Genomic DNA, 24,871 nt, shown 5'->3' on the forward strand with positions numbered 1-24,871 from the left:
CCTATGGAGTAAAGGACCCCATAGCCCATAAAACACATTGACAGTCAAAGGAACACCATAAATCATGTCCAAGAGTGGGAGAAAAAGAGTCTAACTCTTGGCAGGAGAAAGAAACAAACTCCAGAAATCCAGCAAAGCTGCTGGGGGACTCACTAGGTTAGGAAATTCAGCCTAAAGAGAGAATTCTCCCTAACAGTGGTTTACAAGAAAAAGAGGGAATCTAAGTACATGGGTCTATAGCAAACTCATGGAGCATAACTGTAAGCAGAGTAGCAACGCGTCTTGGCACCAGCGGAGATGGCAGATAAACACTTGCCTGTGCAGGGGGAGGAGCCATCCCAACAGGGATTGCTGGAACGACTATACCATTACACCTCATTCGAGGTGCAATCTTGAAGAAGAAACAGCCATGCAACCTATAGCACTTCCATCAGCCCCAGAGCGACCACCCACGCCTCCTTGGTATGACAATAACATTGAAGATGACAGTTGGTTTGCCTCCATGTTCTCATGGATTCCGCATTGGTTGGCGAATATATTCAAGATTCTTGGAGTAATATTATTGCTGGTGATGTTCGGATTCTGTGTAATCAGGATAGTGATTCCCCAATGCAAGACAACGGCAAAGAAGGTGGTAGGAATGAAGATCATAATCAATATCGAATCTGAACCTAACACCAAGGAGCTGACTGATGAAGCTGGCAGAAAATATATAGAGGCCAGCATCGTAGCACTTGAAGGAACGAAGTTCCTGTATCCGAAAAATTATAGGAAGTACGTGGGACGATGGGTCTATTGTACCCCGAATGGACAATGTAATTACATGACCTGGAGTGTAGATGAACATGTCAAATCAGCCGGCACCCTGAGAGGGGTGATGAAGATATGGACTCCAAAGAAACACTTCAAGAGAGAATATCAGGGTGTGGAAACAATTGAGGAAGTGGTCGAGGACTCGACCAGAGGGGGAATGTAGAGGAGCGGTTGCATGCCTCTGCAGGAAAATCCTGCCCCCTACCTCCTATATGTTGGAAGCCTGAGATCGTGCCGTGTTTGACACCAGCAGTTGGGCCAATACCGCAGAGTATATTCGAAAGAAGATACCGATTGAAACAACCCTATTGAATGTATCCCCGAAGAGATGACAATCTGAGGGAGGATGCATGGATCTTATTGAAACTAATGACGAAGTAAAGAATCTGGTGAACTCTTAAATATGAAAAAGATTACACATACACAAAGTGTTGCAGAGAATCAACCATTCAATAACTGTACAGACCCTGAAACGAAAGGTAAACTAAGTCATCATAGAAGCTGGCTATATGTAGTGAATAGAATGCACGGGGAGCCGCCATTGTATAGGAGCTGGACATCGGTATCATGAATTTTAGTAAGCCAGAACCCATGAAGAGGGAAGAGAAAAAACTATGATAGTGTCGAACTGGAGTCCTAGAACACGATAGTGAGTGCCCACACTCCCCTATATTCCCAGAGACAAGTATACTTTGCAAGGCCAAGTTCAAAGACGATCTCGATCTTTATGGCAGAAGGCTTGGGTGATGAGACGCTGGGATAATTGGGAGGGGAGATAGTCAGTCCCATCTCCTTGCACCTGGGTCTGGGCTTACGTGCTGCTAAATTAACCGAATGTTCCAGACACGAAACAAGCGTGCCAACCAATTGTAGTGGTTCATATAACGAAGGACCTTATAGTTTGAGAAGCCAATCAGAAACTGTGTACTTGATGTTTTTGAAGATATGTTTTAGAGGTAGGCATATATGGCCCACCTGACAGTGGGCAGCCAATCACAATCTTGGTTCCTATACAATGTGTACTTCGATGTTCCGCTTAGCCTATCCCGATCCCCAGTAGGTTTTTGTATTATTTTCCACGTAGAATGACATCACCTCTGATGTTTTTTTATTATAAAGTCTATGCTGTGTGAAAAAGTTGAGAAATCAAGCGTACGTCTGTTGATGTTCGTTGTAACTCCCTGTTTTAGATAATTGTTAATAAAACCGTTCTTTGCCATCTTCCTGAGTTGGTTCGGTTATTTGACTCAGAGTTATTCTGTGAACCCATCCATTGCATGCACCTCAAAAGTACTTTAAGAACATACAAGGTTAACGTCTAGATATATAGCAACTTTTGAATTGTAATATTCTGACTGTCAGTGAACAAAACCACTTGGCCTAGATATGTCAGTGAACAAAAATAAGTGGACCAGATATGTGATGTCATCAGTGATGCCATCAATGACATTTGTGATCTCATCTTGGATGTTCTGGGTGTTAGTCTTGGCAGTGCACGCTGGTGGCGCGAGTTATGGTTGCTTAGCTTACCATAACTGGTGAATTTATGAGGTTTTTTGGTTTTACTTGTAACCATAATGTCCCTTTTAACTACATTTTTTCATTTAATATAAATATTTATGATAGATAATGGCACCGGGTCACAGACCTCACCATAGTGCAGCTCGATTGGCTGGCCTCTCAAACGCAACCACCCCCAATGTCACCTAAAAAGGACAGGGCACTTGCAGATTTGACTTCTGCCCACTGCCCCTTCTTCGTCGTTTATACTTTGAGACATTCATCTGATCTCAAGAATTTTCATTAACGTGTGCCCAGTTACTGCTTGTTCCAGTTTTAGAAGCCTCGTACCCAGTGACTGGGTATAACTGTTGTCCCTGTGAGAGTGAGCCCGAACCCACTGACTATGCATGGGGGAGGGTGGGTTGCAGGGGGATCCCCTAGGATGTCTGAAAATAGTGCGTTCTACAGCTCAATTGTTGGATGAAATTATTTGTTTTAAATCCATGGGTTTTACAAGCCATTCTGTATGGGAACAAATGAAATATTCTAAAATTTCTAATGCATGTACCCATTGCTCCCTGATTCAGTATGGTGACTAATTGCTCCAGAAACATCCCATTATCCCGAGTGTCGCACCATGTTGCTCATTACTGACAGCCCCGAATGTACAGCTGATTTGCCTATGTCACTTTTATTGCCTCGGGTTTGCCCCGTGCCTCCTTCATTTGCCCCAGAGCTGTACACTGAACTGTTGTTGCTCTCAGCTTTGGCCCATGTCAGTCTGATCACTCTCAGGTGTGCCCATTGACTGCTGACTAGCCCACATGTCACTGGTCCAAGTTAATCTAATTTCCGCTAGAAGAACCGTTGACCCGCGGCTGGTCTCATGTTCCTTAAATTGTTTTCAGTTTTGCCCATGTCTATCTCGTTACCCCCAGTTTTCCCCTATGCCACGCCATAACCCCCAGTAGTGCCCAATTTCCCTGTCATTGCCTCTAACCAGGCCCACTGCCCAGACTTAGCCATGCCGCCAAGATTTGGCTGTCGCTATACCCTCCAAAACTATCGATTGCCCCCGGACTTGCCCCACCCCAATCTCATTGCCACCAGAAAACCCTGCTGCTTCAGTTTTGACCCATGTCGCTCACTGCTCCCAAGTTCGCCCCATATCATAATTACCATGAGACCTACCCCATTAACCCAAAATTGCTCATCACTCATTGCCCCCAAAACTGGCCAAAGCCACATATTGCCACAAGAAGCAGCTTGTTGCCTGCATGCCATTCTCATGGCACCATGTTGTGCCCCATATCACTCGCATTGCCACTTAAAATTGACCCCTTCCCCTAGTTTTGCTGCATGTCGCTCACTACTGGCTCTTTTGCCACACATAAATAAATACCAATAGTGCTGAATTACTCTCTTGCACCAACCCCCAGTCACCCACACACAAACACTATTTTTAAACATACCTTCCTTTTCCTCCTTGGCTGCTCTGGACAGATCTCCTCTAGTGCTGGCTCCTTAGTGGTGTGGACCCAGAAACAAAGTCCTGTCCCTGCCCATGCAATAGTGGTGCAGGCCCAGAAACAGGAAGTCCTGCCTCTACCTGTGCACCCGCGAGACATTGGAAGCATCGGCGTCAGAGCCACGCGTGCATTATTATTCATTTTTTAAAAAATGTTTTTATTTATTGTATATGGTTTACATTAGAAACCTTTACAATTACATTCAATATAAAAACAATAAATGTATATATATACAGACATTACAGTAAATTAAAAATACAGTACAATCCTAAGATCCTTTTTAAGAGTAGGAAACACAAAACAAGCCAATAAAATCAGTGCATAGTTAAGACCAGATTCAAATTCCAAGTCAAACTTCCCCCCACATAGCAAGAGAACCAGAATGTCCAATTTGTATACATATACAGTAAATTCTTAAACAGATAATTAATATAAGTAGATAAAATTCATCCTACAAATAAATCATCAGAGAGGTGGATATAGGTCTAATGATTTAATAAATCCTGCAACCGCAAGTCCGTCAGAAATATTAGAAATAGAGAGACAGTTAGACCAAATAAAATGTTCTGCCCCCAGAAGCCCCAAAGTATTGAATCTGCCTAAATCGAGTACCCTAAGACCCTTTAGTGCTGCACGGTCAAAGAAAAGGTGACTGGCAGATTCAATGACCCCTGGATTGTGACAGAAACAAGAAGAGAGATCCAAGTCACTAATCGCCTTCCTTCTTTGAAAAACCTCCTTAGTAGGCAGAATATTCCATCTGAGTTTCAGGAGGAGGCCACGGTATAGGCGATTAGGGAATTGTGTCAAAGCAAAAGACAAGCAACCTCTCTTCTTGTGATCAAATTGTAAATCGCAAAGAGATAGGTAGGAGTGAAATTTCTCCAAGGTATCATTCCAGTCACAGCAGAAGAGAAGCTCTTTCACCTTATTCGGATTGGTCAACAGAGTATCCCTATCAGTACACAGATCTGATAAAGTTTCATCACAGAGATCTCTGAATTTTAAAAGAAATAAGTTTTGATCTGGGGAACCCTGTGCGAGGAGAATCTTGCCCACATCATCATACAACGTACAGAGCAGGGAAGAGAAGAGTGCAAGAACCCTCCAAAGAATTCTGGCTCGCAGAGACACTAGACCCAGGTCGAACCTTATAGCCGCTATCAGTACCCAGTTGGGAAGTTTCATAACCTTTCTCCAAAAGGTACCCTCAAGGATATCCCAAAAGTTCTAGAGAACGAGATAGTGTAATTCCATTCCATATATTAATTTCGGAATGACCTTTCCCTTGAAGAAATCTACCACTGGCTTAAAGGAGAACCTGACAAAATTGTTATCTAGCTTGATAGACTGTGAAATAAGCGGAAGTACTTTATATATTAGTGAACGTCTTAATTCAACTGCCGATGGTTGGGCCAAAATAAGGAATCCCAGATAGACGATTTTCTGTGCTCTCATAATGTTTTCACCGCCAATTTTCCACGCTTATTTATTCCCTTTTTCCCCCTTGTAAAAGACCATCGTGCAAGTTTTACTATGGTTAATTTTTAGCCCATTAAGTGTAGAATATTCTTCAAACTTGCATATAAGTCTTTGCAAGCCCACTTTGGTCTGATTGAAGAAAAGGAAATCATCAGCATATGCCAACCACGAGAGCCTGAGATCCCCCAATTTTGCCTTTACCAAACCTGCTTCTCAGAGAAACTCCCCTCACATCTGCCAAATAGAGAATAAAAAGGCATGGAGCTAAGGAACAGCCCTGTCTGACCCCAATACGTGTCCTTATTCTTCTTGAAAGGTTTCCCTCTAATTCAATCCTTATACGGACCCCCGAGTTCTCATACATTACCATAATAAGGTTAAGAAGGCCTGCCGGGATCCTCCACCTTGATAATTTTGCCCAAAGCCGAGACCTAATGACCAAATTGAATGCATTTGATCAATCGATTGAGGCAACATAGAGAGTACCACCAAATTTTCCCCATGTTGAGATTTGTAGGGCGGTTAGAATAAACCCATTCAAGTTAGTTGAATGGCCGACCCTAAAGACTGTTTGTTGTTTCGGTAGGATGTTGTTCTTCTTGATCCAAACATTGAGATGAGAAAGAAGCATAGAACCAAAAAGCTTACAGTCCGCATCAATAAGAGAGATCGGTCTACAGTTCTTAACCAGAGTCTGTAGACCTCTCTTAAAGATGGGGACAATGTGGGCAGTCTGTCAGCTAGTTGGAACATTGCCAGTGTTTACTAGATCTTGAAACAGCATGCAGAGAAGTTTTGCCTAAATTTCTGGTTCCGCTAGATGTCTTAGCTTTGGTGATTAGCCCAATTATTGTCTCGTAATCAACTAACTAACATTAGATACATCCTCCCCAAATGCACAGAGTTCAAGCCCCTTTTTACCATAGAGTTCAGTGTAATGATCTACCCATTGGACCTCCGGGATGGCATTCAGTTGATTAACAACCGCATTGTGGTCTTGAGCTGAGAGAATAGCCCAAAAATCCCTAAGATCCCTTTTAACCAGGACTCTTAACATAAGTTCTGCGTCATTTTGCAGCAAACTATATTTTCTTGATTTGCAGTAGTTTTTATATTATTGACGTATGGATTTAATTTTGGCTTTTTTATTAACCTGGTCAATGGCAACCAGTTGGACTTCTCCAATAAGTTTGCGTGTGTGGGCATTTTCATTGGCCAGCTCCAGATCAAACCTATGAGCATGGACTCTTTTGGAGTTACCCTTCTTGAGGGAATCATAGATGCTACTTTGTAGAACGTTCAGGAAAGTGTCAAAGTGTAAGGTGTTAAAAACCACTTGTTTCCACAGGAGCGAAGTATGATTAAGAGGGGAAATGAGTTGACCGTTGAGGAGATTAATATTAACCGGCGACCATTGTACCTTGGCCCACAGTTTTTAGTTTCCGTAGTCCCCCAGAGGACAACATCTTCATTGAAAAGGAGAATGAACCCGACAGGGACCCATGATCACTCCAGGGGTTAAAAGAGACCTGGACCTCAGATGACAGAGAGGACAGAGAATGGTCTACGAAGACATAGTCTATAGTAGATGATGACACACCTCTATGCCATGTAGGGCAAAGAGGAAGAGTAGAATCATAGGAACCATTCAAGCATATTAGACCCACCGATTCCATAGAGAGATTCCAGAGTCTACCGCAAGCAAATTTCTGACCTCTCCGATTATCATCCTCCAGATCCTGTTCCAAATCGCCATAGTTGGCCTCAGATGATATAGAGCAATCAGAATTGAGATCTCAAGCAAGGATAATTTTCCCCCTGATATGGAGAGATCTCCATGCGAGAACCATATCCGTTAACTTTTCCAGAAAAGGCTCAAGAGCAGCAAGGCCTTTATGCCAATAGATGTTAATCATAAGGATGTTAGCCAGGCCCTCTCCAGAAGTAGATTCCAATGCTAACATACCAAATTGCGTGTCCGAAAGAACCACATTCCTGAGGCCAAGGGAAGCTCTTATCCCAATGAGAAAACCCCCTGAAGCCCTTTCTCCTAAACTAGGTTCAGCATTTTGGGAGTAAATTTCAAACTAGTCACTGAAGGGGGGTGGGGGGGGAGAAGCCAGGTTTCCGGCAGATAGAAGCAGTCAGAACCATTGATCATAGCTGCTGTATCGGTATTAGTTAGAAGATGTAAATTTCCCCTAGAATTCCATGATAGAAAAGTAAATTTGTTGTGGGCCATATTGTTAATTACTGGGTCCAAACTCATAAGGGAATACTCATTTGCACAAGCCTGAGGTAACTTGGGCCCAATTTCTAGCATGTCCATTATTTCTGGCCATATATTGCCTCCGTTGAGGCTGCAAAACTTTTTCCGGGTGATAGACCATAGTAAGATTTCCCCTATACTCTTCAGATCCTCCCTACTGGCTAAGGGGCTGAGTAGATTTTAGCAATCTTATTTCAAAGCTAAGCTGCAATAGGCCCTCCTTTTGACCCATTATGAGACCCAGCACCACTCTAGATTTCAAAACAATATTACTCTGATCCATACGGTCCTTAGAAGGGAAAAAAATCCTTTCCAAGTCATAGCTAGAGATAAGAGAAAGAGGTGTCAGTTGATGAAAAATGTTCTGAATATTCCCACGGTTCAAACAGATAGGCATATCCTGACCCCATAGACGAGTAAGTTGTAAAGTCTCTAATGGGTCTTTATCCCCCCAATGATTGGAGAAGTGAGCCAGCAATATATTTAGTGAATTGACTTAAGGAGTCAACTTCCAAGTCGGGTCCCCTTGTACCCATTAAAATGGTCTTATTTTGTTTTGCATAAGGACCCACAGGAAATCTTTCGTGACCCATTTGATGGCTTTAATTGAGCGGGATTTGAGATATTGGGAACACAGAAGTCCCCCACTATCGTAGAGCCCATAGCACGCTCTCCTGAGACCAAATCTGTAGGGAACGTATGACCCTCAATAGGGCAAGAAAGTTGCCTATCTGTGGTAGAAGAACTAGTAATGGCAACCGTGGCCTGAGCTAAGCCTCAAATCGAGTTAGCATCCACCAAAGAGGGAGGCTTTATTCTACACAAATCCTGTAATAATTGTTTCGCCATATCAAGATTAACCAGGGTCGCAGATATGGGAGATGTTATAGACACAGGATGAGTAGAGATTGGACAGGGTAACAGATTGCCGGGAATAGTGAGGGACTCTATAGCTGGGGAGGAAGCCACGGAGTTACATTCTATTTGAGCATTCAGAATCACTGGAGCACTATTATTTATAGGCTCAGAGAGTATAGCGTGGGTTTCCTCAGCCAAAGCAACATTCCCCGGGACCACAGCGGGAATATTGTCATTCGGCATAGAACTAATAGACAGTGAATCTGTCTGACTGCCTACGGCTATATTAGTAGGCAATGATGTAACCACAACGGGTACAGGGGCATCACTAGAGATAACAATAGGAGATACAGCTGCTTCCACCAGAATGTAAACCCCCTCAGAAGGGATAGTTGAAGTTATATGCGAGGAAGAAGTTGGCAAGACCAGATTTTTGAAAAATTGATTGGTAATTGAGTTTATTTTTTTCATGTTTTTCTGATTTTTATCTTCTTTGTTGGGTGTATTTTTTTATTTGTTTTGTCTAAATGAGCGAAGCCCTTCAGGTGTACTGGTTGCTTAGAGAGATCTATAAAATCAGAAGATTTCTCAGGGTTGGGGAGGGATTTATAATCTAAGGTAGGAACAGCGATATCTCCCTTGTGTTGTATATCCATTTCTAGTGTAAAGGAATCACAGGCAGGCATAGGAAAAGAAGAACCGGGGCAATCGACAGCCAACCCAACTAAGACTTCTCCAGAGGGAGTATTAGTAATCCCCTTTTCAGGGTTAATTGATGATTTTGCGCCTAAAACATGGTCCACGATGACGTCCTCATTCTTCAGAGAGACGACAGGTGAAGTTGGAACACACATACCTCTCTCTGGAGAAAGTAAGGCAGTTGAGGAAGAGAACTTATTAGAATCTTCCCCAACAGACTATCCTTTTCCACATTAGGGCCCCTCTTAACTAACAGCCCTTCCGTAACTACTTGGCTTGAGATAGCAGAATCAGGGCACAATTTAATTATGGAGGGGTTATCTTCCTTAATAATCTTCATCAACTCTTCAAACCTATGAAGTCCCTCTAACCTGGCGTAGATTTCAGAAAGCAGAAGGGAGTGCGATCTAACCTCTGCCCAGATGTTGTCATAAAGTCTAACAAAGGAACTTAGCACCATATTCAGGGCAGAGACTATAGGTTGAGTCAGTCTGATCCTATCATCGGCCTCTTTGAGGGTATGGTGTAATATAGAATCACTGGCATATTCCTTTTTCATGTCTGGCAGTAGACTCCTTTGTCTGAGCCAGTTTTGCTTCTCTGTATACTCATTGATGAAATTAGTGAGCTCAGATGATGAACCCACAAGAGAAGCATCACAGGTTTGTTGAATTACATTATTGGCATTGATAGAATTTGGTTCGAACTCGCGCTCAGCTATTGCCTTGTCTAAACACTCAATGATACTGATATCATTGTGTGCAGTCTCATCAGTCTCTAGTTTCTTTACTACATCTGCCAAATGCAGATGATCCAGAGTAGGAACTGTCAAAGCTGAGTGAGGGGGTTTAATAAGGGTACTAGTTGCTGTTCTTTTCCCAAAGTAGGTGGAGATTTTTTCCCCTGAATTGGTTCACCTAATGTGCCCACTTTAGATTTTATTTTAGGAGTATTAAGCAACGGTTTCATTAGGGGTGTTTTAAAGACTGTACGTTTCATAATGGGAGTAACAGCGTTTCCAACAGAAGCAACAGAGAGGTTCACCAATAGAAGAAGTGTGGTTAACCACCCCATCAGAAGTGGGCACCTCCACAGGTTAGTTGGAGGGAAAAGAGGTGTGGTTATTGTCCCCCTCTAATAGAGAAAATTGCGGGGCAGTAACAACATCAGGGGCAGCAGAAGGTTCTACGGAAATAGAACCAAAACCATCCATCATAGAGCCAGACAAAAGCTGAAATAGGAATCAAATGGATAGTATTGACCATACTATTGTTCGAGTAGTCGGAACAGGGCCTCGCTCTTAGTGAGCTGCCACCATCATCCAAATTCAAGGCTATGGTAGCTGCTAGACGTTCTTCTTGAGCATCTATGGACATATCCTGTTTTCCATTAAAGATGCAGCTATTGTCGGCTAATGTATGTGGAGTAATGCCCATAATGTTGAGTACCTCACTCCTATCTTGAAAATGGATTTGAGCATGTACCGTGCTTTTCAAAACAGTAAAGTCCAAAGAATCAAGCGCTTGTGTATACAGGGGCTTATCCAGAGAAATAGGACAGGAATTCAAGGAAGGGATAGCTTCTTTGGGATCAGGTGAAATAACCTCCATGGCAGAATGTGAGGAGTTCAATGAAGCCTCCATAGCTGACTGACTCCTAAGGCCCTTACGTGTCATCCCCCAAAAAAGGGAGCTGTGCCCAGGGACGCAAGAGCCAGCAAGAGAAATGTATCAGCAAAATAAGCAACTCTCAAGGTATCAGTGACAAAGTCTCAGTATTAAGTAGAGAAAATCAGTATCGCAGACAGATAAGAAGCGGTTTGAGAAGATAGAGCTAAAATATTAGGGGGAGTACCAAAATATCAAAATGCACTGAGTAAAATGAGTCAATAGAAAAAAGTTAATAGAGAAGACCACTAGAATGCATTAAAACGCACAAATATGAATCCTACATTAAAATCTAGAAGTACATAGGGGGAACTGCATTTATCAATTATCAAATAACAAATGATATATAGAACTTATAACAGAGTAAAAAATCACACACATCTGCAAATGTCCAAGTAAGTCCAGAGTCACAGGGTAAGGAAAGCCCGACAGCTTAAGGAGCTGCCAGAGTCCGACTCTCCCCCCTCAACCTGGTGACGAGTATATGTTTAGGAAGACAAGTAGGGCAAGCTACTCACTGGGTCACTGTTGGTGGATAGAATGTCCATTAGACAAGGACACAGGTCGCAGCAAAACAGAAGCTCCAGCCCTTACTGTCGCCCGGTCTTAACCTTAATTTGTGCTGAGGTGAGGTCACATGATCAGTCATGTGTCCGTGAAGGGCCCCGCCCCTTTAAGGAAGCAGGTAGAGCAGCAAGAGCTCTGCTCACAGTGCTGCTATGGGGAAACAAATTGCAGGCAAGTTCAAACAATCTGGACACAAAGCGCTCCTTCACAGGAACCAAATACACACAGCTCGGGCGGTTGGGCTGGCAATTTGTGCTGAGGTGCGGTCACGTGATCCATCACGTTTCCGTGAAGGGCCCCGCCCCCTTCAGGAAGCAGGTAGACCAGCAAGAGCTCTGCTGGCAGTGCTGCTATGGGGAAACTAATTGCAGGCAAGTTCAAAAGTTCTGGACACAAAGCGCTCCTTCACAGGCACCAAATACATTTATTCATTTAAATATGCCAAATAAAACGTTCCCACAAAATATGGATCACTGTGAAATATTTGCCACTTTAAAACAAAGTGTTTGGTTTCCGAGTAAGCGAGCATAACCATTTTTAATGCAAATCAAGAAAATTCTGCCACTCTGTTGTTTTTTTTTATGAGGACCGAAATGCAGCATTTTAAGCCCATTTTTAGTTTTGACTATTAGGCGGCGCAACATGGGCAACATCAGGAGACTTACGTTGGCTCGGTTCTTATTAGACCTAGTCACCCATTATATAGTCTTGGAATCGTGCAGGGCATATTCTGCTCTCTCGGCAGGGGTATCTTTCTCCGGCTGGTTCCTCCATGGCACCTCCTTCTGCCCCGCCTGATGTTGGCACTACATCCACCGCACTATCTTCTGGTGTTTGCTCCACACCGGTGGTTCCTGTCAGGGGACCGTCTCCTTCACAATCCCTTAGTCCCTCTTTTTCATCAAACTTTCGAAAAAAAGTGGAATTACGAGTCACTTTCCCTCTTTGATCGGCAGCAGTCATCATCGAGCCTTTGATCTGGACTACGCCCATGGGGAGGGCTCGTAGGTGAGGGATAGCTTCCCTTCTGGGTGATGATTACGCACCAGTATAGTGTCCCCTTCATCTATGCCTTGTAGCTGAGATGCCATCTGAGGTTTTCCTCCTTGCTATATATCCTTCGATCTTCAGACATTCGGTCATCGTCAATTGTCCCTGGAGGCCGTCCCTCCACCTACGGGAGGAGCCCTCGGGGGCACCCCCAGAAAAGTGCCTCTGCAGGGGGCAACACCCATGGACTAGTGAGGTGTAGCTCTGTATTCCCTCAGGAAGTGGTATAGGGTTCTCCTTAGCTCGTTTCATTGGCCCTGTGCTATGCAGAACACTTTATTCAATGTTCTCAAAGCGTTCAGCCTCCCCATTGGCCCTGGGCCAGACAGGTGTGACCCTCCGGTGTGTGATCCCACAGTCTAAGTTCTCCCCTTGAAATAGAGGTCTGTTATCTGAGCATTTGATCATGGGGGCGCCATGAGTTGCGAACATCTTCTTTATGACTTGCACAACCTGGTCAAATGACGTGGACTAGCTCAACCTCGGGGTTTCGAGACCATTGGTCAATCATCACTAGGGAGTGCATCCCCTCCCCGTGGACCCAAAGTCTGCGTGGACTATGTCCCATGGCTGGTCACTACCGGGCATGGACTCTATCCTCGGTTCTTGGTTGACTGGGGCGGTCGCTTGGCACCAGATGCAGTTGGCAACATGTTCGTCCACTTTCGTCTCCAAGTGCGGAAAGCAGACTTTTTGTCGTAATCTTGACTTTGTCTTGGCCGTTCCTTGATGGCCACAGTGTGCCAGTTCCTTCACCCTTCCCACTAATGCTTGCGGAATCACCAGTTGGTGTCCTCTTAAGGTTACTCTTTCATCCGTAGCGGACAGTTCATGCCTCACCCGCAATAGCTGCTCCAGGTCCTGTTGCGCCTCTCGATTCCTGCGGTTAAGGTTGGACAGGACTTTTTCCATTCGCCACCGATCATGGCCGCACGGATCACCTGAAAGCATTCATCCTCATTCGAGGTGTCTGCCACCTCCTGAACGGTGAGCGTAACTGGTCTGGCGGCTTCCACTGCCAAATGAACATGTTCCTTGACCGCTACCGGTGCCATGTCTTCTTGCTCCCCTCCACTCCTCGGGTGGCATGAGAGATAGCCAGATGGGTTGTGGACTTCGGGTCTGTATGTCAGTACCACCCCGTACTCCATCAGGGCCAGCATCCATCGTTTGATATTTGGGGGTGGTTTGGATGAGGACCCTGCCATGATGGGAAGTAACGGCTTGTGGTCAGTCACCACCGTGACAGGTTTTCCCAAAATGTATATTCGAAAATGTCTGCATCCCCATAGGACAGCCAAGGCTTCTCTCGATCTGGGAGTAGCATTGTTCTATGTTGGTGAGCACCTTGCTGGCATACGCAATCATTCTCATCTGCCCTTGCGCATCCTGTTATGACAGAACTGCTCACAGTCCGATTGGGCTGGCGTCGACGATGGTCTCCAACTCTTTCCTCGGGTCAAAAAACGCCATTGATTGCTTTCCCGTGAGTGCCCTTTTGATGGTGTCAAGGGGCATCCTGCTCTTTGGCGGTCCATTCACAGACTTTATCTTTTCTCGTCAGCATCCTGAGGGGCTCGGAGAGGGTCACCAGGTTTGGTATAAAACGACTGCAGTACGTTAACATCCCCAGGAAGCTCCGGACTTCAGACACGTTTCCTGGTGGTTTTGCATCCTGAATGTCGCAAATTTTCTCTTGGTCCAAGAAATGCCTTTCTCATGGAACACAAATCCGAAGAATTGTATGCTATCCTCCAGGAACTCGCACTTCTCATGATGTAAAGTGAGTCCAAGGGTCTGGATTCTTTCCAGAGTCTTCTCAAGGCAAGCCAACTGCTCAGCTTCCGACGTGGCATAAACCATGATTGTCATTGCAGATATTGATGACCCCTTCGACACCTGCCAAGGCTCCTCGTATGACATTCTGAAATACTACAGCTGCAGAGGAGACCCCCGAAGCTTAAACGTTTGTATTGGTAAAGCCCTTGGTGAGTTGTGAATGTGGTAAGTCTGGGTGGAGCTCTAGCTGATGGAACCCGGACTGCAAATTTAGCTTTGAGAACACCCTTGCACCTTGCAGTTCTCCCACCACATCGTCAAGAGTCAGGGTGATGTGTCGCTCACGCTTAATGGCCAGGTTTGGAAGCCTCATGTCGACACAAATTCGTATCAACCCTGGTTGCTTCGGCTTGATCGACACAATGATGGGGGACACCCATGGGGTGGGACTCTCTGCCTTTTCTATAATGTCCAGTTCCACCAGGTTCGGTAATTCTCGTTCCACCTGTTGTTGGAGATGAAAAGGAATTCAACTGTGTTTCAGAGCGGTCGGGCGTAACGTCTAGTTGATGTGCAGCTTGATGGGTTCACCCTGTAGTCTTCCAATGCCCTTGAACACCACCTTAAACCTCTCGAGGATCTAATTTATGTCTTCGGCATACATGCTGAAAGTGAAATGTACAATTCCAAGGGCCTCGGCTGCCACGCAGCTCAGTAGGGAGTGATTGCTTATGTCTGTGACAAAGAACTTGGCCTTAATCTCCTTCCCTTCGTGGGCCACTTTGGTAGCGAACATGCCTCTGAGAGGTATCAGCTGGGTGCCGCCAAATGTGAATATTATTTTGCCTGGGCTTTCAAAAGAGCTGGAGGCCCTGGGAGTGCTTCGTAGTGACGGGTCGCCAACATGCGCACCAAGACCCCCTTATCCATGAGTACTGCTGGCTTGGTACCATCCATGGATACCGTGCACCTAGGCCGTCTCTTCTTCTTTATGGAATCTATACTTGAAATAAAGAATATCTCCTCTTCTTCCTCCCCCTTTTCTGTCAGGTCATGACTCGGCGCTGCTTGCTCGACAACCACAACCTGCCTTTATCGCCGTACAGTGTCACTGGGCCCTCTAGGAATGGTTACTGGTGTGGAGGCTTTGCACATCCGTGCGACATGACCTGCTGCTCCACAGAGTCCGCACACTCTTCCTTTTGCTGGGCATTCCCCCGCATGCGGAAGGTCATAGCCACATTTGGGGCAGGGCAGCAGTGTTTCAGTTTGCCTTGGGGGCCGTCTTGGTCTTGACGGATCAGCACTTTGCGGACGCCCTATTGCGCAGGTGTCCTCCACTTTCAGCGAATGAATTGCAAAGCCCATCTTCGTTGCGTTGCTCTCCACTAGCTCATATGATCTGCCCATTTCCAAAATGCGGGCCAATGACAGACCAGGCTCATGCAGCACTTGTCGGCGCAGCTTCTCTGAAGGACACCCTTGTATCAATTGATTTCTCACCATACCGTCCTCATTCTCCCAGGCACACGCGCTTGCCAAGTGACGGAGCCTGCCATAGAACTGGTCCAGGAATTCCTCCTCCTTTTGTTTCTCGCTCCACATGACAAACCTTTCATAGTCTTGTTTGGCGAGTGGCAAGACATTTTCTTTGAGGCTGGTGGTTGCCGCCTGGTAGGAGTTGTCGATGGGAGTGAGGGACTTGAAGATTCTGTGAACCTCTGGTCCAGCGGAGTATATGAGGGTTGCAATTTTGGCCTGATCTGTTTCGCCGGTCGCTCTAAAGTACATGTCCAACTTCTCTAGCCAGAGCAGCCATTCTGTCCCAGCTTCGAAGGATTGCCTGAAATGTCGAATTCCGGCATCAGGGCCAGAGTCCCTTGTTGGCATGGTGTCCTTCTTGCCCGAGGGGGCCTTGTCGCACCCGGACCTGCTCCCTGAAGGTCATCCTCATCGCTCATGGTTGCAAACCATACAGGCTCCGTCTTTTCGAAAGAAGGCCGCAATTTGCACCCATCGCACCCACTGGCGCAAGTCTGGGACTTCCAGCGCAGTCCTGTTCACCCTATGCTCCTTCCCGATGGCACTTCAGCGTGGCTGAAAAAATCTTGATAGCAGACAAAAATGGAAGACATAGGTGGAAAGGAGAAAAACAAAAAAAGTCTTTTTTTCCTTTTTTTATTTTTTGAAAGGGCCCCTGTGGTTTGTGGCCCTTGTGGGGTCCAGAAAATTGCCCACATGGCGCCGCTGCCGTTGGGGCTTCAAAATGGCAGCAATTGCCTTACTGCATTGAATGATGCATCTGACAGGCGTCATATAAGGTTGCCGGAGATGTAATTAGCATCAGAGCACCTTCCCCCTTGCCCAGCTGCATCCTCGTCGCCAGTGTTAGAATCTGAATTGCCCTAGGACTCCCGTACATAGGGCTTGCAAACCCCCCCAACGGCCCTGGAAGGAACACACAGACACAGATCCTCACGTATCGAGCTCCTGGCGCACACTCGCGTGTTGCGGACTGCCCCATTTATTGTTTACAACACGCAACAGACAGCAGAACGTTGCTATCGAGCCAAGTGTTCACATCACATTTGGCTCGATTCAACCCAACCATTTCCCCAACAAAGCTGCCACTTTCCACTGTGTGGTTCTCTAAAATATGAGCCTGGCAAAGGGGAGTAAACCATTGTTTTGCTAAGGAAACAAATCATACTTTTTGGCACACATTCAAATCACAGTAGCAAAACTGCAAGTAAAAAGAAGGAATCAGGAACATTCCAGACTTGTTAGCTGCTGCTAATGCGTTACTGCCCTGGAGATACAATCTGCTTAACACCCCCGTCTTCAGTTGTCTCTGCCATTTGCGTCAGTGGCCCCTTTCCTCGCTTCGAATGCTGAATAACACGAACATTTATCAGTTGACGACTTCAAAAGTGGTCAAATCATCAAAACCTGAATGCCGTTTTTCAATAAACTGCCTATGACCAATTCCCCTATAGGAAAAACGACTGTAAGGGAGTGTTAATAGCAGTTGAGAAAAAACATTCGTTTTGACATTCTTCTTCATAAGAAGCCTCTTTTTTCTTTCAAGTGTTGTATGAGCAGGTCAGTGGTTCTTTCTCTTCCTTCTGTTGTAGTTGCTCTTTCAGTCAAGGGCTTCTTCATCGGGGGTCAAGTGCTCATAGATGCTGATGAACCACTCGACCAACCAGACTGCGACCTCTGCCGATTTTAAATTACTGGTCCTAGGACACTCCTATTAAGCTATAGGGACACAGATACGTTTTCAGCCACCTCTGTGTAAAGCAATCGACATCCATTTACTATGCCTTTTAGCAATGACCAAGATGTCAGCTTGTAATCTATCAGAGCCGTGCATAAGTAATTTGCCTTCTTTAGAAGTTTAAGCATGCAAAGTTGTACATCACCACTTCAACAAAATTGTATAGCCACTCTACCTCCAACCATAAGCATCTTTTTCAAATGAAATGCAACCCAGTAGTCAAACGTGGAGCTACTTTTGCACGAAACACAGTTTTAATAACATTCTGAGCATTACTTCATAGCAGTTGTAAAACATTTAACATAACAGTGCTGTCAAATTGGTCACTGAATCAGTTATAAGAAATATAAAAGTTGTACATAAATACAAACCGTACATGGAAGCAGAATTCAATGTGCAACAATAGAACAAATTAAAACATCTAATTAAATACAAGCATTAACCAAGTTAACAGTTTTAACTTTGGTGTAGCAATGGAAAGGCATTTGCCACACTGTTCTAATGGTACTACCTGGACATAAAATGGCAACAGCTGGAAGTGGTGTGATTACCTGGGCATATGAGAGAGCTTGGCAAATGCCTGTCTAATAAATATACACATGCCAAAACTGTTGGTTTTGCCAATGCTTCTTAATTTTGGCTATTAAGTGGTGCTTGTGCCACTTATAAGCCGAAACTATTGCACTAGAGTACAGCCAGCGAGAAATGGCATACTAGAAGGGACACACAGTTTGGAAGTGTTTGGTTATTTACCCACCCATTGACTGCCCATGGCCATGTTAATCCCTATGGGCATTCCCACCCAATTCCTGCCCCTCCCTGCACAAAACATCCTCCTGGGATCTCTTTAAGCCTTACAATCAAACTTTGGGCTCAAAGTGCCTTCCAGTGTTTTTTTTAAAGCTGTCTTTTGCTAGTTATGGACTTGCTTGGAGCTGTAAACATGTTACTGGTGTAATAAAATGTCTTAACTAGGTCTGCCTTCACCCACTCTGTTTCTATAAACATTGTGTGTCCTTCACTGAAGCCCTGTTAAAAACAAGCATTGGCAAAGTCAGGAGTTTTGGCTTGTGTATAAGTTAAAGGTTTCTTGCACCGCACACTATCACCACCCGCCCGAGTGGTCCCCTGGCGGATCTAAAAAAGGACTGTGTGAAACAGGGAGGCTGTGGGAGCAGTTAGTAGGGTGCAGTGGGAATAGGAAAGTAAGATATGTTCTGTTGGCAGCTAAAGTTCGGTTTGCACCGTTTGATGGGCTTGGGTGCGATTTTCGAGTCTGAGCGATTCCCATGTGCTGTTGTGCATGGTTATGTGCTTGTATGTTGTTGCAGTGTGGTGAAGTATGTGTGGTTTGCAGAGATGTAGTCGTCTGAGTTTCTGTAGGAAAAGAGTTTGTGGAAAAATTAGGTTTTAGTATTAGGTTAGCAGGTTTTTTTTTTCTCTTACCTCTGCTTTGGTTTCTGTGGCCAGCATCTATGACCATCCTGTGTGCTTTGATATTGTTTGGCATCCTACTCGATAGGTACGTTGCGGTGTGGTAATCATCTTCTGTAGAAATCTAGCGGTATGTGAACATGGGTCGTAGAGGTGTGTTGCCCCCGCCCTAGGGTTAGAGATGGTTAGGAAGGTTATGGGTCACTCACTTGTCTTCTAGTGGGGGGGTCCTGCCTACTGTGGAATTCCTCTGTAAGCTTGGCGGTGCGTGTGCATGAGAGGTCCAAAATGTCCTTCCTACGCCCACCAGTTGGGGATGGTTAGACAATGGATTGTAGGTCCCTCCCTGGGCTTCCTGTTTCTGCCATTATATATGATTCCTACTCGTTCCCTTCCGATTCTGGGATGAAGAGGTTGAGATTCCTAGACAGCGGGGGAAACGGCTAGACTTTAACATATGAAGGGCATTTAAGTTTGCTTGGATTCCCACTGGTCTTCCCAGAAGATGCCACAGGCTTGTGTGATTGGTGCAATTGTTGCAAGTTTTTGGCTGATTTCGGTATGCGTATGCTGTATAGGCAGGCAGGGCTTTTTGGAATACAGCGATTGATGAACTCCCCACTTATACCACACTTCTCTTGTCAGTCACTGCTGGTTGATGGCTGGCTACTCAGGCGAACACTGGCAAACACCGTCTGGGGCTGCTTCTTTGGGAGCTGCCCTTTGCCTTGGGATCCCTAGCCAAAGGGGCTGCACAGGCAGTGGGCTTGCCTAGGGGGTGTGGTTGAGAGCCTGCCTGCTGGAGGGAGACAGCCAAACACAGACAATGGGCAGGGGAGCGGTCACACAGGTGCGGCAGAGAAATGTAATAAAGTTCAGAAGGCAAGTGGAAATGGCTGCAAGGAGCAAAGCAGAGACACACTGGACTATTCTAACCAATTGCAAGCGGGGAGGGCGGGGAATGCGAGAAAGCCAAAGACAAACAAAGGACTACACCCCAGGGACTGAACACACTAGATGCAGCCCACCTCAGAAAAACAGTGCGAGAAGGCACAGAAACACAAGAGAAACCCACCAGATATGCCCAAGTACTTGCACCATTTTGCAGCGGCTACTATTGATGGCCCGTTGATACCACTACAGCAGTGCCTGGCAAACCGGGTGGTCTGAAGAAGCTGCAGGGGCCCATATTAACATGATGGTTAAGACCCTCCCCCTTTCTTGAGAGCAGAGAACAAAAGTCTAAGCCAACCATGGGGTGCATACATTGAAATGGAGACAAGGGAGACAATAGCCATCAATCATCACACGACTGTCAGCCAGCAGGGAGCTGAAATACTAAACATCACCTGAAAGAACAAATTACTTACCCCTGGTAATGTTCTTTTGACTGGTTGTTCCTCCTACATATTCCTGATCTTTGATATACTCCAATATCCTGCTCGCAGCTCAGAAACGTTTTTCAGCAGAGGGCACTGTGAGTCGTCATCAACCTTGTGTCCCTCGAGAGCCTCCGTGCTCCCCAAATAGGAGGTTGACGTTGGTATATATGGCAAGCACCATGCCCGTTGCCTCAGTTCAGGTTTTTCCTCTCACCAGCACAGCAGTCTCAAAGATAAGAATACTTGGCCGTTAACAAAGAGGAAGGTGTAAACCACAGAAACTCCTACTTGACAGAGAGGAAGGCGATGAGGAATGCGTGGGAGGAACATCCAGTCAAAAGAACATTACTGGGGGTAATTTGTTTTTCGAATGGATTGTGTCCTCCCACGTATTCCACATCTTTGATATGCTTCCAAAGCAGTGTGTTGCAGGAAGTTGGAAAGAAAAGTGTTTATTCTTGTTTAAATTTGGTTAATCTGTGTAACACAGCCTTTTCAAATCTGGATTCCCATCCTGAAAGGGAATCTAAACAGTAATATTTTGCAAATGTATGCACAGAAGACCAGATTGCAGATGTCTTGTAGCAGTACTCCTCTCTAGAGGGCTGAAGAAGTGGCTACACCTCTGGTCGAGTGGGCCATTAGACCTTTGGGAACCTCTTTCCCGGCCAGGCTGTAGATATACAAGGTATGATCCACAGAGACAGCGTTTCTTTAGTGACCGCTTGTCCCATTCTGTGGCCCGCATAGCCGACACATAGTTGACAGTCTACTCTTATTTGAGAAACCTTGTTGATGTAAAAGCTGAAGGCTCTTCTAGGGTCATTGCTGTGTAATTTCTCCTCCTCTTTAGATGGATGAAGAGGTGGGTAGAAGGCTGGCAATACAATATTTTGTGTCAGATGAAATTCTGACACTATTTTTGGCAGAAAAGAGGGACAAACCCTCAAAACGACCTTGTTCTTATCAAAGACTGCGAATGGTGGTTTTGAACACAAGGCTTGAAGCTCGCTCACTCTGCGAGGAGAGGTAATGGCCGTTAGGAATACAGTTATCAAAGACAACATACTAAGTGGACAAGAATGTAATTGCTGGAATGTAGAACCCATCAGGAAGCCTACAACTAGGTTAAGATCCCAGACCAAAACAATAAAAGGAACCAGTGGTAAGATGTTGGTCAACCCTTTCAGAAATTGGATGACTATAGGAACCTTGTTTCGGAGAGTGCTTGAAAATGGACAGCGCAGCTAGATGGCCCTTGGCTGTAGCAACCTGTAGCCCCTGCTGGGTTAAATGTAGTAGAAAAGACAAAACCGATGGTGTGTCACAAGTAAATGGATACATTCCTTTATCTCTACACCAGCTGAAAATGTGTTCCAACAGCAACAGTATAAAGATTTTGTTGCTAGCCTTCTTGCCGAAAGCAACAACTCCATGACATCTTCCAAATGGTCCCGATCTTAGTACCTCAACCTCTCAGAAACCATGAGTGGAGATTGAGGGTCCTGATCTCTGGATGAGGAATGTGACCCCCCCCCCCTCTTGCGAGAAAAGGTTCTCTCTTTGTGGAAGATGAATTTGAGGGCACATGGACCTTTCCAGAAGTTCCGGGGGTACTACGTCCTCCTGGCACAGTCTGGGGCAATCAGGATCATGGATTTCCGAAATTTTCTTAGCCTCCTGAGAACATGAGGAATTGTGGAAACGTGTACAGAAGTGGAAAGTCCCAGTCCACTATGAACGTGTCCCCTAGAGCTCCACTTGCGGGAAATTTCCTGGAGCAGAACTGTTCGCACTTCCGGTTGACACTGGTCATGTACAGATCCACTTGTGACGTTCACCAAAGGGTGAAGATCTCTTGAAGGAGGGTGAAGATCTCTTGAAGGGCTTCCTGAGCTAACTGCTATGTAGATGGGTGGGCACCACACTACTTTAACTGCTTATATTAAATAATTGAAAATTCCAAGCCACAGTTGAGGTGCTGTAGACAATACTTCAAGGAGCTGACTGGACGGGGGTCCAGAGATACCTGGACTCAAAATACGGCAAAGCGAGAAGCTAGATGGGCAACATCTAGCTAACCAGTCGCTCACAAACTGTACGCCAAGTGGGGTTACTATAGGCAATTTATGGCCTTATGAAAAATAGTTCAATCAAAAAATAGGGATTATTAGTGATGATCGATTCATTCAGAAATAAAGAACCAAATCCTTATGGTAATTCAATCACCATACTCCAAGACCGTGATTTTTTATTCTTAAGTCGGAGGCCATCTTTCACTTGAATTCATATAGGGCTTGATTGCCAATGCATTTCAGAGTTTAAGTACTCCTTCATCAGAACGAACCCCTATTTCCAATGTTGTTTTATAACAACAACTTAATCAGGTCATTCACCATTAACAACAATGTATGATTGCAATATAACAAATAAAATGAGGTTACATACCAATAAAGTCCATGTCCCATGTTAGGGAGAATTCTCTGTAAAGGCTAATTTCCCAAACCTAGTGAGTCCCCCAGCAGCTTTGCTGGATTTTTGGGGTTTATTTTTTTCTCCTGCTAAGAGCGAGACTCTTTTACTCCCACTCTTACACATGATTTGAGGTGTTACTTTATCTTTCCATGTGTTTTATGGGCTATGGGGTCTTTTACTCCATAGGGTCTCATGTGTTTTTTAATGTGGGTTACACAGCACCCTCCGTGACGTAACCCAGGGGTTTCGTAGCGACCCCCCAACATAGACTCCATACCCTGGGACTGACTACTGTCTCCCAGGGCATGTAAAGTCACCATTGGCTTTACTAGTCCCAAATTATGAACAGAAACCAGTACAAACCATCATATTGTGGACGTACTGGTCGAGGCAATTCGATTGCCCCGGGGTCTGTTGTTCGAGGGGGCACGTCTGCGTCCCCCCTGATCGAGTTTTGGCTGGTGGCAGTGGATACTACCTTTTATATTCGACCGCAAATATATCTCTATGGGATTTTCCCATTGTTCGAGGCTACCAACTTTATTTAATTCTTATAGCCTCGAACATACCGCCGGTTTATTTATTTAATACTCATCACCGGTTGGTATTGTTTGCCAGAACTCGATTCTAAAATGGCGTTTGTGTTCTCTTCTGTGACTCCAACCCAAGTCGAGCCCTTTGTTCCACTTTTTGGTGGGCTTCTCCACAGAAGCCTCCAGAAGTGGTGCCACTCTGTCTGGGCACCACAGGGGGTGTGGGAGGGGGTTTAGGCACCCTGGACTGGGTTACCTTGATAACTCAAGTCGCACTCTTGTGTGATTGGCCCAGGCTCACCACTTAGCATGTTTGATTGACAGCTAGGCTGAGTGAATGGGGGTGTGCTGCATAAAAGCAGGGCTTTGGGGACTGGAACTTCAGAAGTCGCCACAGGACCTAAGAATCCGAGGAGGGAGAAGTTGAGCTGACCTGCAACAACGACACCACCGTTGGAGCCCTGCTGAACCGTCTCACCACTTCCCGACGACAGAGGAGATCTCCAGTCCGGAGAGTCTTCTTCCTTTGACTGGTGGGGATAACCAGTTTTACCTTCTTGGAGCATCTCGTGGCCGCCTTGCCCGTGCCAAGCACCCCAGCAACTGGAATACCACGGTTTACCACTACCGCGAAGAGAAGGGTAGTTCCTTTTTAACCGAAGAACTCCGCGGCTGGTTTCTTCCCTGGCAGTGCAACGACCTTCATCTTTCCTCCACGGCGAGACCTCCTCTTCCTCGGGACGAAACACTGACTTGCACCCGCTGCCAGGAACTGCCGCCCCCGCTGGAGCTTCCTTCACACTTAAGGTACTGTGTCCCGCCTGGCTTCCCTTGCGACAGATCGTTCGGGGTGACAGTAAAGCCTTGACTTTCTAACCTGGGCTGACCTGGGACAACCTAGCTAACTTTTCCTGACTCTAATTTCATCCTTTTTGTGTGAACTATCTACAAGACTCTTTGGGCATAACCCTACTGTGTGAACCTGGACCCCTTCTGCTTGCTCTCTCCAAGAGCTGGGCCTTGCAATTGACTTCCTTGCTCTCCAGTAGAATTCTGCCTATCCTGCCTTACTGTGGTTCTTGTAAAAGTATTGAAACATGTGTGCTTCCATAACTCTGCCTTTTCCCCCTCCCTTTTCTTAATAACTTATTAGAGTGCCATCTTATGTTAAGCGCTCACCTCTGTCTGAAAATAAGTGGTGTTTCTCACTAAGACTTGTCTAATAAGTAATTAGGGTTGTATCAGGTCCAACTGGGGTCTTTCCTGTCTGACATCTTTTTCTCTACCTGTGGTGTCCCCCAGGGTTCTAACCTCTCTCCCTGGCTGTTCAACCAGTATCTGTCATGATCTCTGCTTCCAAAAGGTCAGGGTTTTCCCAACTCCCTTGGAAGCAGATCCATAACCCAGGTTCCGAGTGCCAACCAGTCCCAATTGGGACCTTTTGGACCCAGTCCTGGCGCCAGTGGCACCAGGCTCATAAATATGCCCAGTCCCAGCGCTGGAAGCGCCGGGCTCATAATGCTCGGGTGGACTTACCTGCAGCAGACCATG

Source organism: Ambystoma mexicanum, chromosome 10, assembly GCF_040938575.1.
Source record: "Ambystoma mexicanum isolate Mex_15411 chromosome 10, UKY_AmexF1_1, whole genome shotgun sequence".
Classification (NCBI taxonomy): domain Eukaryota; kingdom Metazoa; phylum Chordata; class Amphibia; order Caudata; family Ambystomatidae; genus Ambystoma; species Ambystoma mexicanum.